This window comes from Falco punctatus (assembly GCF_963210335.1).
Source record: "Falco punctatus genome assembly, chromosome: 14".
In the NCBI taxonomy this organism is placed as follows: Eukaryota; Metazoa; Chordata; class Aves; order Falconiformes; family Falconidae; genus Falco; species Falco punctatus.
The window spans coordinates 6,616,659-6,630,692 of NC_137594.1; the positions used below are offsets into that span (position 1 = coordinate 6,616,659).

Genomic DNA, 14,034 nt, shown 5'->3' on the forward strand with positions numbered 1-14,034 from the left:
GAGTGATGAAGGTCGGTAGCGGTTAATAAGGGAATGGATGCAGGTACTTATTCTAAGTGCAGGGACAGGCTAGTGCTTTATAAAAAGATGTCCTAAACACTGATGTCTTTGCTTTATTATGTTCATCATGTCTAATTCATACCTCCCAGCACATGGCAGTGGGGGTCTGGTTCATAAAGAAACTGATATTCTCATGTATAATGCAACATTATCTAACCTTCTGTATATATCACTGTTTTAGGATGAGTTATCTTAGAGCTGCATGCCCCTATGTGGCGTGGTATCTATTTTACAATAGGTTTGTAACTTATCACAATTGAAACCAAAGGAATAAACTGGAAGGAAATGTACTTTTCTCTTGAGTGGTTCTTGTTAGGGCTTAGTTGAAATGTTGCATCTTACGGAGACTCCATTTATACGCAATTTGATGATGAAGGCTCTGCTGCAGGCAACCTGGAAACGTGAAATAGGGATTCTTACCCTTTACTCAGCGCTGGTGAGACGCATCCAGGGTCTATGTCCAGACCCGGGCTCCCTGTGCAAGAAAGACTCGGATGTGCTGGAAAGAGTCCAGTGAAGGGCTACAGAGATGGCTAGGGGATGGAGAGTCTGGCATATGGGGAGAGGCAAAGAGAGCTGAGGCTGTGCAGCCTGGAGAAGAGAAGGCTCGGGGGATATCTTGCCAATTTGTATCAATATCTAGTGGTGGAGAATAAAGGAGACAGAGCCTGACTCATCTCAGTGCTGCACGGGTTGAAATACAGGACGTTCTGTTTAAATGTAAGATACTTTTTTTTGCAATATAAGGGTGGTCAAACACCAGAGCAGGTTACACAGAGCAGTGTGTGTGGAGTCTCCATCACTGGAGATACTCAGAACGCCACGGAACACGCTCCAGAGCATCCTGCTGTAACTGACCCTACTTGAACAGAGGGGTTGGACTAGACTGTGTCCAGTGGTCCCTTCCAGCCCCGTGATTCTGTGACCCTGTATTTCCATTACAACTGAAAATCCAACTCGTAGACAATGGAATTGTCTTTTCCACAAAAGACAAGCATTCTTCTAAGGAGAAGTGCATAGGTTATTTTGTCCTGGAGCAGAAGTAACTTCCTCATGACTTGTTGGCAGATGCTTGACACATCTGTTTGCTTTAGACTTCCACTGAAAAGACATTTCTGTTCCTGCATCACATGTGTCAAATTCAGCTTCTGGGGAAATGTACAGATGTTCACACACAGGGAAGAAAAAAAAAACATGCCACAGGAGTAGGTCATGGTCGTTGATACATCATACAATGTACTAATGAGGAAAATATGTTTCCTTTAATTAAAACATTTTGCCTAGGCTTAAGATATGTTGTGATTTCAACAGGCTTTTATATGTGTGTGGTTAAACAAACATGTTGGATGTGTGGGTGCGCAGTGATGCTCACATGCGACTCATTCCATCTAGCTGTAAGAATGAGCCCACTGTTGATGGTGAGGCTGTTGTGGGGATTTTTTAAGGAAACTGCATGCCAATATCGCAGTTGTCTTTCATCTGCTACTTCTTTGTGTGGTTTTGCTCAGGAAAGTAGTTAAGAGTACTTATGGAACAGTCTGAGGCTTTTTAGGAATTGGAAGTGGCAAGTGTCTGAAAAACAGGTAAGTGCTACGTGTGCTGTGAGGGCTGGGAAGCAGGGGGGTACTCGGGGAAATAAACGGGGTGAGCAAGAGGTCTCTCGCTCGTCTTCAATTCATTGTTTTTGCGGAACTTAAAAACCAGTAGCTATTCAGTTTGATTCCATATGTTGGCCATATGATTGTGCTGCCTGTGCATATCCCTCTTCCATTTCTCCGTACTTGATTTCCAGGCAGAATTCTGTGTATTTCAAAGGTGCAGTAAATTTTACTGTTAGTGGGTTTGGGAGTTTGAGTCTTCGCTAACAGAGTGTGTAATTGTTTTTATACCCAATTCCAGACAACCTTCCTACCTGTTTTCCTCCTCTCCTGTGATAGCAAGTTTTCTCTTTCCATCAAATAGGACAAAATGTGTGGTCTTGAGTGATGTGAACGGGGATTCTCCGATCATTCTGCTTCTGCAGTCACAGCATCATTTGGGGGTTTTGCAGTCTCCTGCTCTGCCTGTAGAGCCAAAGGAGTTCAAGCTGTGAATAATTCAGTCATCTTCCAGTATTATTGAGATGCCTGCTACCTAGAAAATACAGGGTACCCTTGTGGTATCTGACTTCAGTGTCATCCATGCTTGAATCCTTGTACAATTCTAGGGAAGGTGGTGTCCAGTTCCAGGCTCCAAGGTCAGGATCCAAGCCTGAAACTGCTCTTTGACATGACTTGCAGGCACCACCAAGAGCACGTCTCACTATCTGAGATATTATAGCTAAGCTAAATCACATTCCTCCCAAAAGGCAAATATTGAGGTACTTCAGGTATCACACTCTGGTAACTGTTGGCATATACATTTCCTTAAGAATTCTGACTCACGTTACACAGAGGGAACAAAAATCTCAGAGTTCAGGGCCCACATCTGCTCTGCAGCTGCAACAAACATCGAATTTATCATCGGCTTTTGTGATGCAGGGTAAACTGTGTCTTCCTAGATAATTAATTAAAGATCTTGGGAATATCTCAGCTTGAGAAAAGGAATGCAGGAATGGAAAAAGGGAACGACTATGGAATTTTTGTTTACAGGAGAAGGAAAAAATAAGCCTCAGTAGCAAAGAAGAATAGAAAATAGATTTCCCAAACTACTTCTAGAAACCGGAATTACAAAATCAATGGGTAAAAGGCAATTTGCTGGGTCTACTGATGATTTTAGTAAGGCATTTGATGTGATTTCTCATGACATTCCTGCTTGCAAAACAAGTTTACACATTGGTTTGGGTATAAACATTGTGTCATGAGGACTGCAAACTGGCTGAAGGATGATTATTAACAGCAACATGTCATGTTTTGGGGAGGTGTTTAGCAGAGGCTGGGACCAAGATGGGATTTATGTTGATTCTTAGCTACTGGTAGTTATGTGGAAGAAGGCTGTGCTATTAAAATCTTTAGATGCCAGTCACTTGGGAGATTGAGTAGACAGTGAAGCTGCCCAGATATGTCCAAGTAGACCTATAGATGATGGGCATATGAACAGAAAACAGCACAACGCCGTGTAATGTGAAAACCAAGAAGCTAATACTTGAGGAAAACCTCATTCTGTGGGAGAAACCTAGAAGAGCACTTTGCTGACCTGAGGTGATAGATAACAGGAAATGAAATATAAATCTGTGGTGCCATGACATGGCAACAAGCAAGTCCCAAATGGGATGGAGGCAGGAATTTTTGACCAGAATTATAACCTCTTGTAGGACAGTGTGCTCCGTTTTGGGCATCTCAAGACTAGACTTGATGGAAATTCAGAGAAAATCAGCAAGTTTATGCGTACGTGTGTGGATGAGTTCACGTGCACCCAACTGACAGTGGTCCAGTTTCTGCTGACACTGAGGGCAAGGATGTGGGCAGGTGGTGACTGTGTGCAGGAGTGTGAAAGGCAGGAACACCGTAGTGTTAGAAAAACCCCACTGTATGGGGTTTTATTAAGAGGTTGCTAAGAATACAACCAAAACTATCAACTGGAAAAATGAAGCAGGATATTAACGAAAACATCCTGAATGAATGAGATAATTTAGGTTGGAACATTCTCCAACCTAATGCATTCTCGTCTTTTAAATTCAGTTTGAGGAACACAGCGCAGCACCATGGGGATGCAGTACTGGAGGGCGGGTGAGTTGAACTGGTTTTTAGATTGTATGAGCTTCTCGAGTCTGCAAGATACCGTGCTTCCCGGGTTTTCGCTCTTTGAAGTTTTCCGCAGAGCAAACCCTGTGTCAACTCCAAGTGAAAAGTCACAATCGTCTTCACCATTTGGCCTGAACAGGCCACCTGAGGCCTCGCTGAGTTCTGTGCTTGTTGACATTTACACTTTCAGAGGTCTGTGCAATGGCTGAATGGTACAAAATATGCAGGACAGTGTGGCCCTTCTGCAGATGGGTGTGCACTCAGGGGCCCATGCGATCACCGCGTGCAGAGACACAGGTCTGTGGAGACAATGCTGGGGGGGTGCGGACAGACAGCTTCATGTGAATTGGTGCGCTTCGTTGGTTGTGCAGGGCTTGAACAATCAAATCCCTTCAGTTCACTCTGCTAACTGGATTGCTTATGACAAAATCACAGCTTTTTCTCCAACCCTTTTTAATCTCCATTTTGAAAAAAATTGGAAATGACATGGTAAAGTAAGACCAATTAACATTAACAATTGCAGTTTATTTGCTTCCACTGTTTTACAGCATGCAGTCTGGTAAGGCAACATGCTTTTCTATTTTGGAGACATCAAAATAAATAAGTAAATAAATACATAACCCTGTGGGCTTACGGATTGAGTCAAAGAGCAGGAGATTATTCCTGGCACCGTACTCAGAAAAAATTGTTGCCTTTGAAAACACCAGACATTGACAGTTTTGCATCAGGACAAAATTACGATGAAGTGGAATCTCTCCATTCACATTGTGCCAATTCAGCAGATGTTTCAGACAATTCTGGAAGGTAAAAAAGAAATTAATAGAGACTAGAAACCAAACCCAAGCCCAGATCCCTTGAGACAAAGGTTACTGTTTCTCCCCCTATCAACTCTCCTGTATATGTAGCGTGGTAGGGTTATGTAAGCACTTACATTTGTATTGCAGTGCTGCGTAGCACTTTTATATAGAAAAGATGCCAAAGCTTTTAAGAAAGAAGGTACGTGTCATTATCTCAATTTTACAGGTAAGGAAACAGAAGCACACAAAGGTGCTAAGACTTGCTGGCAAAGCACACAGAAAACCACAGCAGAGCCAAGCACCTGACAGATGATCGTGTGTGTTTGCCTTTGGGCCGTGTCATCTGTCATCTTAATGGTACAAACATTTTGGATTTAGTCACACTGGAAAAGCAGAGGACTTAGAAAAAAACCAACAACAAACCACTCCAGAAATTTGCCAACTAAAATCAAAACATCTAATTTAAAAACTTCTAAGAAATAGTTGTCGTGTTTTTGTTCTCTGTGAGGGAAATGCTCTCAATTAGAGCTTTATAAATGTTAAGCTATGCCCACCCTCATTCCACAAATTAAAACCAGCTACACTTGAGAGAAGCTACTAAGAAGAGTTAGTCAGTAAAAATACCAGTGATTATTCTAACATCTCATATTCTTTTACCAAAACAAAATAACATAAGCCTAGAGACTGACTGACTTCTATCATAAACATTAACATGCTGTGCTTGGACCTCTTGAGATCTGTCGAAAATCAAAACTTTTTGTCTCCACGTAGGTTTCTAGTAATGGATTTTCCATGCATCCCTTATTTCAGTTTCTCTTACCATGTGTGGGACTCAGAAACTCATTGCTGCTCTGGGCAGTATCAATTCCTGCTACTACCTTAAACACATCAAGGGGCTGATCACACATTACTTTTTTATTATGCACTGTGTATTTTTAGAGGAGAAGGGAGCATTGTTTTCTACCATTTTAACTTAGTGTTCTGGGTGAAAAAGATATCAGATGGGGAAAGAACAAATTTATCTTTCAACCTGTTACGTGCTATGCTGATGTGTCTTAAGTGTGCTCCTAATAGTGAATTTCAGCCTTCAATAACACATGCTACTGGAATTGTATTTAACTCTTTGATCCCCATTCCTTGAAGAGTACTTCACTGCAGAAGTTTCTGTACAATCTGTGAGGGAGGGGTAAAAAAACCAAACCAAACCAAAGCAAAACAAAAAACCAAAAAAACAAACAAACAAAAAAAAAAAAAAAAGGAAAAAAAGGCTATTACTGCCAGGGGAACTTCAAATCCTAATATAGGCATTGTCCTTGCAGGAGAGCTCATGGATGGAGCAATTCCAACATGTCTTCTAGCAGCTCCTATGCATTTCAGCTGATTAGTTTTCAAGTGCTACCCTTCCTGTTCTTAATTCATTTGTATTTAAGTATTGCTTGTATTTAAAAAGCTGCAAAGATTAAGCAGAAGACCTGCTTGCCCATATTCTATCTGTATAAAACAAGTAACCAGACAAGAATGTAACATAGTCTTTGTAAAACATGGGAGAAAAATTCTCTTCCTTTAAGAGAAGGACAGGTCTTATTGCTGCATCTTTGCCTCCTTTTAAGCCCTGCTAATTGTAGTGAAATGGCCCCTGATTTTCACCTGAGCCATCACTTTGTCAGCTTCAACACTCTTAATTTGTTTTTTTCTTAAGGTTTCAGAGAGAGTTAGGAACATGTTTTTAAAGATTTCTTTATTATTAGTTCTATTAGAGTTTGATATTTGCATACCTTCCAGAAATAAAAAAAAAACCCTACAAACCACGCACCAGGAATAAAAAGAATAATGCTTATGAGATTTGTTTAAAATCATTGGCTTTTTTTACGTAACAGCATTCACCTAATCTTTTCCAGTTTTTCTTTAGAGCCACAAGGACTAGAAATTCAAACTTAAGCAAAAGCCAACAAAAAAATCATCCAAGCTTAGGTTCTTGTGCAGTCTCTTGATTTAAGCAACACTTTTAAAAACATTAGCTATTGCAACACTCAATAAAATCACTAGAGGTTGCACCATAGAGTGGGGGGAGTGGCTCACCCGCTATAAATTTGCCTGCCTCCCCGAAGTCAGTAGAGCTAGGACTCTTTGCACCAGCTGACATGCCTGTCCCAATATATTTGGTCTTGCAATTGTGTTTTTTGATTTAAGGGAAATGGTTAAAGTGAGGCCGTCTGGCTCACACAGAGACTGAAGAGGGAGAGTCTCTTTGGCTCTGTTTCCATTGCAAATAACTCAGCCTCTGAAGTTTACTCAAAATATTTAAAACAACACACAAATGAATAGAATGAAGTAACAAAAAATGCAGAATGAGACGCTGTAAATGCAGAATGAGACCCTATAAATGCTGCATGATGAAGTGCTTGTACATAAGATACAGTTATAATTACATGTATTAGAGCAACGTGTATCTCCTTTCTAGAAGGATGAGGACTCAGCCTAGGAGCGAGTTGTCCTTGAATCCAAGGGGGATTTGAGGGCAATCCAGAAGCTAGAGAATTGGTCGGGGAGCCCTGGTGCAGATAAGAAGGTATCTCGTCTGTAACGGACCCAGTTTTCACACCGAGCGCTCTGTGGAACGTGGGGCACCCACTGTACACAGGAGTGCTTCCTTGCTGAGGCAGAAGTGCACTCGCCACCGTTAGTGCTTAACAGACCACTTCTTACGATTAGATCAACCTCTCGCTGCCTATGTCTGCTTTTAAATATACACAAAAAGCCCCAAACTTCACCTAAGCAGTGAAATGCACTGACACAGGAAGTTTTTTTGGTAGAAGATTCAGGTGGAAGTGGCGTGAGTTGCCATAGTTACTGTGTTTGGTAAAGTCATAAACATTAATTCATCTTACTCGTGATCTTTCTTTCATTTTGGTTTTGACGGTCTGGTAAAGTTATTACTTGGTATAGTTTCATGATTACTGTTGCTTCCTCTGAATTTCTTTTTCTTACCAGCATGTGCTGTACTCTGCTTTAGAATATACAGAATATTTGCAGTACGCAGAATGATGGATGTTCTAGAAAATATTATACAGCCCTCTGGTTTAGTGTGAAGTCTTGAGCCTGAGATTTTCACCTACCAAAAGTGGAGAATAATACCAAGATAAGCCATAGTTAATGGCACGCAATCAAATATCACAGATATTTTCATCATATATTAAGGGTAGATTTTGCCAGTCATATTTTTCTCTGGGTTTTTCTTACTCTCTGAGAAACCTCATTACAAGAATTAGAGCTTCTACTGGCACGTGTGCTTACCTGTGTAAATAGGAATGCAAGAATCTGGCCTTTAATACTACTGATACTTTCCTATGTTGTTACCGGTGTAGAAACATGTCTTATTCCATGAACACTGCACCAGTTCCAAGAGAACTGTAAGATACTGCTCAGTACAAGTAAGGACATTTGAATCTGTTCCTAAATACTATTTGTTTGATGAACTGCAAAATATTTCCAGTATTTGTTTGTCATCACTGTCAGCAACTCTGCACCTGGCTCCTGGTGTTCCAAGAGGAAAACTGCTCAACTTTTTTTTTACTTTTTTTTTCTTCCCTATTTTTAATGCTTTTTTTGCAATAAGTGAACAATGAGCTTCTCCTCAGACATCCAAGCATAGCACGGCGGCACTCTGCTGGCTGCTGCCTTGCAATCTGAAAAGAACAAAAGCCAATAGGCAATGATGACAACCATGTAATCCAGTGTTTTACAGCCTTCTATCTCAGGGAAAAAGCTACGTTCCAGTGCCACCCTGGCACAGGTGAATATCTGCTGCTGTCTGAGACTCGGCAGGAGGCAGAGACACTTCCAGGATGACTCTTTTCCCCTGCTCTTTACCTGCAGTTATGTTACAGGCCCTGCAGCACTGGGAGATGCTGAAGTTCGTTAGTATCCAAACCAGAGTAACAGTCCTTTTCCTGGTATCATTCCTCAGTCAGAGGGGTAAGAGAAGCATTGGAATTGCTTTCTGGAGAGCACATGAGAGGCAGATGTGACACATTATTACTAAGGCTAGTGGGGACCTGGTGCATCCTCGTTGTCATGAAGTCATGTACTCTCGGGGCAGAGCACAAGCCTACCTAACACCCGTTATCGGTCTTGAAAAGCTCCGATGTAGGACTAACAGATGTATAAGGGAATGGATCAGAGTTTCATGCAGGGCCTTTCTTGTTTATTTGAGATGCCTGAATTACTTCTTCACGTATTACTTCCTAAAAACCTTAGCCTCACAGGACAGTTGACAGTTTAAGTGTTGGGTTTATCAAGGGATGCTGTGGAGAGACAAAGCAGAGATCAGACACTTCTATTCAGCCCACGCTACCCAAAGGGATTTCAAAGTGCCCCAGTGCAGTATCCTTTTTGGCCAATCCAAAAACATTTTTCCTCATTTAAATGAGAAGCCATATGACACACACCCCCCCCCCCCCCCCCCAAAACAGAGTAATAGCAGCCGGTGTAGCAGCAAGTTGAGGTACAACTGTGTCTGAAGGGTGATAGTAAGAGATCTTTGCTTCTTTGTACAACCGGCGCTGAGGTTGCTCTGTTCCCATCATTGATTCAGTACAAGGTGACTATCCTTCCTGCGGATGGTTTTCTTCAGGGCAGAGGTAGCTCATAATCTGCTGCCGCAAAGGTGCTGTCAGTGATTATTCCCAAGTGTGTTTCCTGCCTTTCCCTAAGCAATAAAGTTGATTCCCTCGGAGAAAGGGGGAAGGTTTCATAAACAGTGTGTCTCCAGTTTTTTGTTCCCCCAGAGACTGAAGTTACAGGTTTCTTCCTGCTACAGAAAACTGGCAGCAGAAGTTCAGATTTTCTTGGGTGATACTAACACCTCATTTCCACTTCTTTCAGTGCCTCTACTACTGGTGGAGTGCTTCATCCTATGTGGTTCTCTGCAGCCATTCCAGAAAGCAGTGCCTTCCCCTGCATTGATCTTTCTTGTGGCTTCCAGATGTCTTTTGTTCTCATTATCAGCACAGGCCATTGAAGGGCAGCCCTCAGCCAACACCTGAAAATGACTTAAATAGCGGTGTAGACACCTGGTCTTTGAAAGAACAATGCCATTTTCTCCTGTGAGTCTAATTATAGTTGCTAATGCATTGACCCATAGGAAAAATGGTCCCACGTAGTAACTGTCTGGTCAAAGGTGCGGAAGTAGTTAAGAGAAAGATACGCCACGTTAGATTGAGACTCGTAGCACTGCGTAGCTGTGAGAGATCTCAGACTCCTCTCTGTTCTCCGTGTTGCTGAATTGCTGTTAGGCCTAACAGTTCGTCTTTGTATCAACCTATAAATACAGCTGTGTCTACTGGATTTTGCCCAAGGGCTTGTACATCATAGTTTGCTAAATTTTAATTATGCTTATGTTTGCATTTGAGTGGAGTTCACATGTCCCATAAAGCCCTTAATCCTCAGTTTGCCATCCCAGGCAAAATGCCCAGTCTCAGCTGAGGCCTTCCTAGCAAACTGCAGTGACTCCATTGACTCATCGCCACATTCTCTAATGCATTTATGGATCTGGTAAGAGCTCTGCTACAGATCTGCATTCCTTAGACCAGCAATATAAACTGCTGTTGATACCCTTCGTCAAGAAATACTATACAAGCATTCTGTCAAGCAACTGAAAATCATCCATCTCTCCTGGTGATTTAAAGAAAAAAAAAAAGTATCTTCGTATCAGTGTGCAGGCACACTGACAGCTGAAAAATATTTTAACGCAACTGCATGGAAACAGTGAGTTTGTTCTAAGAGGTTTGAAAAGCACATTGTAATTATTGTTTGACTCCTTTGTATACAATGTTGCAAGATTACTCCCTTTTTAAAAAACAAATTAGTGGTGCAGTTTGCATCCAATTTCTGCATGCAATTACCATGATTACGTGTGCAGTTCACATAACTGCACATAGAAGCTGTCAGAATTGTCCGTTTGGATATGCGAAGTGGAAACGCCGTTGTCTTCTGTATGCATCGGTTTGGCAGCTGATTTGCAAATCTGCCTCTACTTGTGGCCTGCTTTCCAGAGCAAGGTACTTGTTTCAATTTAAATAAATGGCATCTCTCAGTCATTCCTTACAATTGACAATTATAGACTGAGGTGCATTCATTTGACAAGGACAGATCTCCTAGAACAAATTATTCAAAGGAATTTCATTTGTTGTTTCTTTTCCCCCCCCTCCTTTGATGTATGGTAGTACAAAGGAATCCAGGACATGGCTTTTCAGAAAAGAAAGACTTCTGAAATATCCTATGGGCAGCATTTTATTCCTGTGTAGTTCTATTCACAAAACATTTCTTGAAACAGTTGCAGATGTGCTTGTTAAGATTTGCATGTGCTAACTGCAGTACATTGAAACTCCCACCACAATGTGTTTTCAAGTTAAAATATAGCCTCCTTGTGCATACTGCTCTGATGAAAGTACATGCAAAAATTATGATGTGCACAAGCCCAGGATCTGTCTCTGAAAACAGAGCAATTATGAGTGCTATCACTTTTGAAGCCGTTAAAGACTCAAAACAAACCAGCCAACAATATTTTATAGTTTCCATTCTGTTTTGCCTTTATTTTCATATTACAACCCAACAGCTTCAGGCTGCAGCAGAAACTGAAACCCCTCAGAATACAAAACACAAGTAAGAAGAGAGAGCTTTCAGGCTGATTACATCTGAAACACACGTGTGAAGGGAATCTGTGGCTCAGAGAGAGACCAACTTCACCAACATCGTACACCAGGTACATCATACAATAAGTCAGTGGCAAATTCAGCACTGGAAATTAGGTCTTCTGGCTCACAGCCTTTTGCTCTTAACACTGGGCCAATACAATAATATATTTTTTCCATATGTCATTATATATTTATTTCTTTATCCCTCTCTCTCTCTTTTTCCAGGTTCCTGTAAAAACTTTGGAAGTTATTGACTTTTTCTTGAATTCCCTAGGAAGCTTTCTTATATCCACTTAAATACCAGCATCTTTTATGCCCACATCCCTCGGCCTATGCTAGCCCTCTTTATCTTCATCTAAAGCTCCAGAGGGAAATGCTATTCATCTTTATTTCTTTAATTTGTCTTTCTCTAAGAAGGTGACCGACGACTTCTGATTTCCTTTATTCTAAGCCAGATTTAGATGGTTCTGAAGCTTCAGAGCTGTGGGATATGGGTAGCACAATTAGAGGAAGCAGAATTTGAATTCCTCAGCAGAGGTAGTACTGGGTGAGGCTCCACCACTGAATGTGGTGAAGAAATTACAAAACTACAGAAGTGCTTTATGTCTGCTGACGCTGCTTAAACAGCACTGGTAAAAATAGTGTGTCCATTGACCGAGCAAAAATGGAAGGGATCATTTTTGATCCTTTGAGTCATATACCAAAATTTTCATATGATTACCTTTAATATATCACATTCCTCAGAGCTGAGGGTGTGAGAGGTCTGCATTGGAAATGGGAATTGCTCCTCAGAGATCCCTCTGATTTGCTGTGGGACCATGCCCATGTGTAAGTCCATCAGGGGCACCAAGGGACCTGGCAATACTGAGCATCTTTTGACAACTTTCTCCCAAAGATAGGGATTTGGAGTGGACAGAAACCCTTGGTCTACTGCTGCCTTGCTGGGTCACACAATGAAGCCTGGAAGCTGTATTTCAGCTGCTTCATACAGCTACTACAGGTTGTCCACTTCGGAAACATTTGTTGAGAAAGGAGAAAAAGGCGCTCTGTGGTAATACCATGTCTCAGAAATTACTGTATGACTATTTTCTTGGTTGCTAAAACAAGGCACAAAGCCTCTGAAGAAAATATTTATTAAGCCACAGATGGCAAAGCTGAGCCTCTGATTTCCCTAAATCCTTAAGAGGATTGTGGTACAGCTTATAGGAGCATCTTAGTGGCTGGATGCTCAGCTTCTTATTAGATATGTCATACATATATACACCCAGAGTGACTTGAGCAGAGAAAGTGTTTGCATTCCAGCTTTGCTAATTACACACCTTGAATTAGGGTAACAGATAGCTATTTCTTTGTTTCTTTCTTTTTAATGTTTGTGGGATTCCAGGCTTTTGGGTACAACATGGCAAATTGCAAACCTGTTTTCTAAGTTTGATTTTAGATACACTGCATATATTTTCTTGATTTTAATTACAAAAACGAGAGGAAGCAATAGTAGAAAGGTGAATGATCAGGGTGGTCATACCTTTGTTTTGAACAAAACATGGAAGAGCAGAGCATCATACCAGACATGTACAGAAAAATAAAGGAAAAGATGTGATTACTTTTATAGATGTCTCTTTTTTTCCGAGATAGTTTTACTTGCACTCCTTTGTTGTTTCGTACATTCTCTGAAATGCTTGTCTTTTGTTCTTCTGCTTTTATTCATCTTTATTTCTTCATATTTTATGGTTGTAGAGAGATGAGGACTGAAAACGTGATTAGGAAAGATCACAGTAATCTGTGTCCAATCTTGACACGGATGATATTCAAGTCCTATCGCAGTTGTCTCCACCATGCTCTCTTACATGCTGCTGAGATTCTCCTATTTTTTGCTGGTGTTGGTAACAGTGGCTTTTCAGTAAAATGTGCTTAGTCCAGACAGTTGACAGTACACCGTAATTTTGTTGAAAATTCCCTCATTCATACTATGACTTTTCTGGAAAACCCAGATCGATTTCTCTAGTGAATGGTGTGTGTGGGACAATGATAAATGTGATTTTTAAAGGAAAAGGCAGTGCAACAGATTTTGTTGTTTGTCAATTTTTAGATGAGAGTAACTTGCACGTTTTCTGAATGAAAGAAAGCATGGGCCGATGTGAGAGGGAGCAGGAGAGAAGGCTTACAGCAGTGCTGTGATGCCACCAACCTAAGCAGAACCAACCTCTTTTGCTGGACCAGGTTTCTCAGGTTAGTTCTCAGTGCTGATCTCGTTTGCCGTACGTACATTTATTACTGAGAGTTTTTGAGTTGTATGCTGCCCAGAAGAGGGCTTGAAAGTTCATCCATATAAACCATCTTCTCTTATTTGATTTCTGCAGCTTTAGGGAAACAAAACTTTGCATATTGCTTGACAAAGATAAGCGGATTATAGGAAAGTGACACCTGAGTTTACATTAATGTGATCTTCACATCGAATTAGTAGATTCCAAAGTATTGCTAGCAGCCAGATCCAAGGCAGACAGACCCTTTATAAGCAATTATGAGCTAGATTTGCACAAATTGCAGTTACTTTTTTAACTTCACCTTTTGCAACAGATTCTCAGATGAATTTTGCGATATCCACTGAAAATTATAAGCAGTATGTTATAGCAGCTGTGCTCTTGTCTTTTCTGTATTCTGGAGGGATCAAAGAACCAAACCACTGCTTTTTTAGCAGTCTTTTGCACGATCTGGTGGTTCTGCTCCAGAAGAGTCCTAGAGACAGTCCAGTGTGGATGCAGA

The 14,034-nt window shown here is 41.1% G+C and overlaps 1 long non-coding RNA gene across 1 annotated transcript in view; it reads left to right on the forward strand.

Annotated features, from left to right (window-relative positions):
• Positions 1–14,034, forward strand: part of LOC308073068 — a 126,335-nt gene that overhangs the window by 14,038 nt on the left and 98,263 nt on the right. Inside the window, exon 2 of the long non-coding RNA XR_013931893.1 lies at positions 13,361–13,500. This is a non-coding gene — a long non-coding RNA (uncharacterized lncRNA). The remainder of the gene's footprint in view (positions 1–13,360; positions 13,501–14,034) is intronic.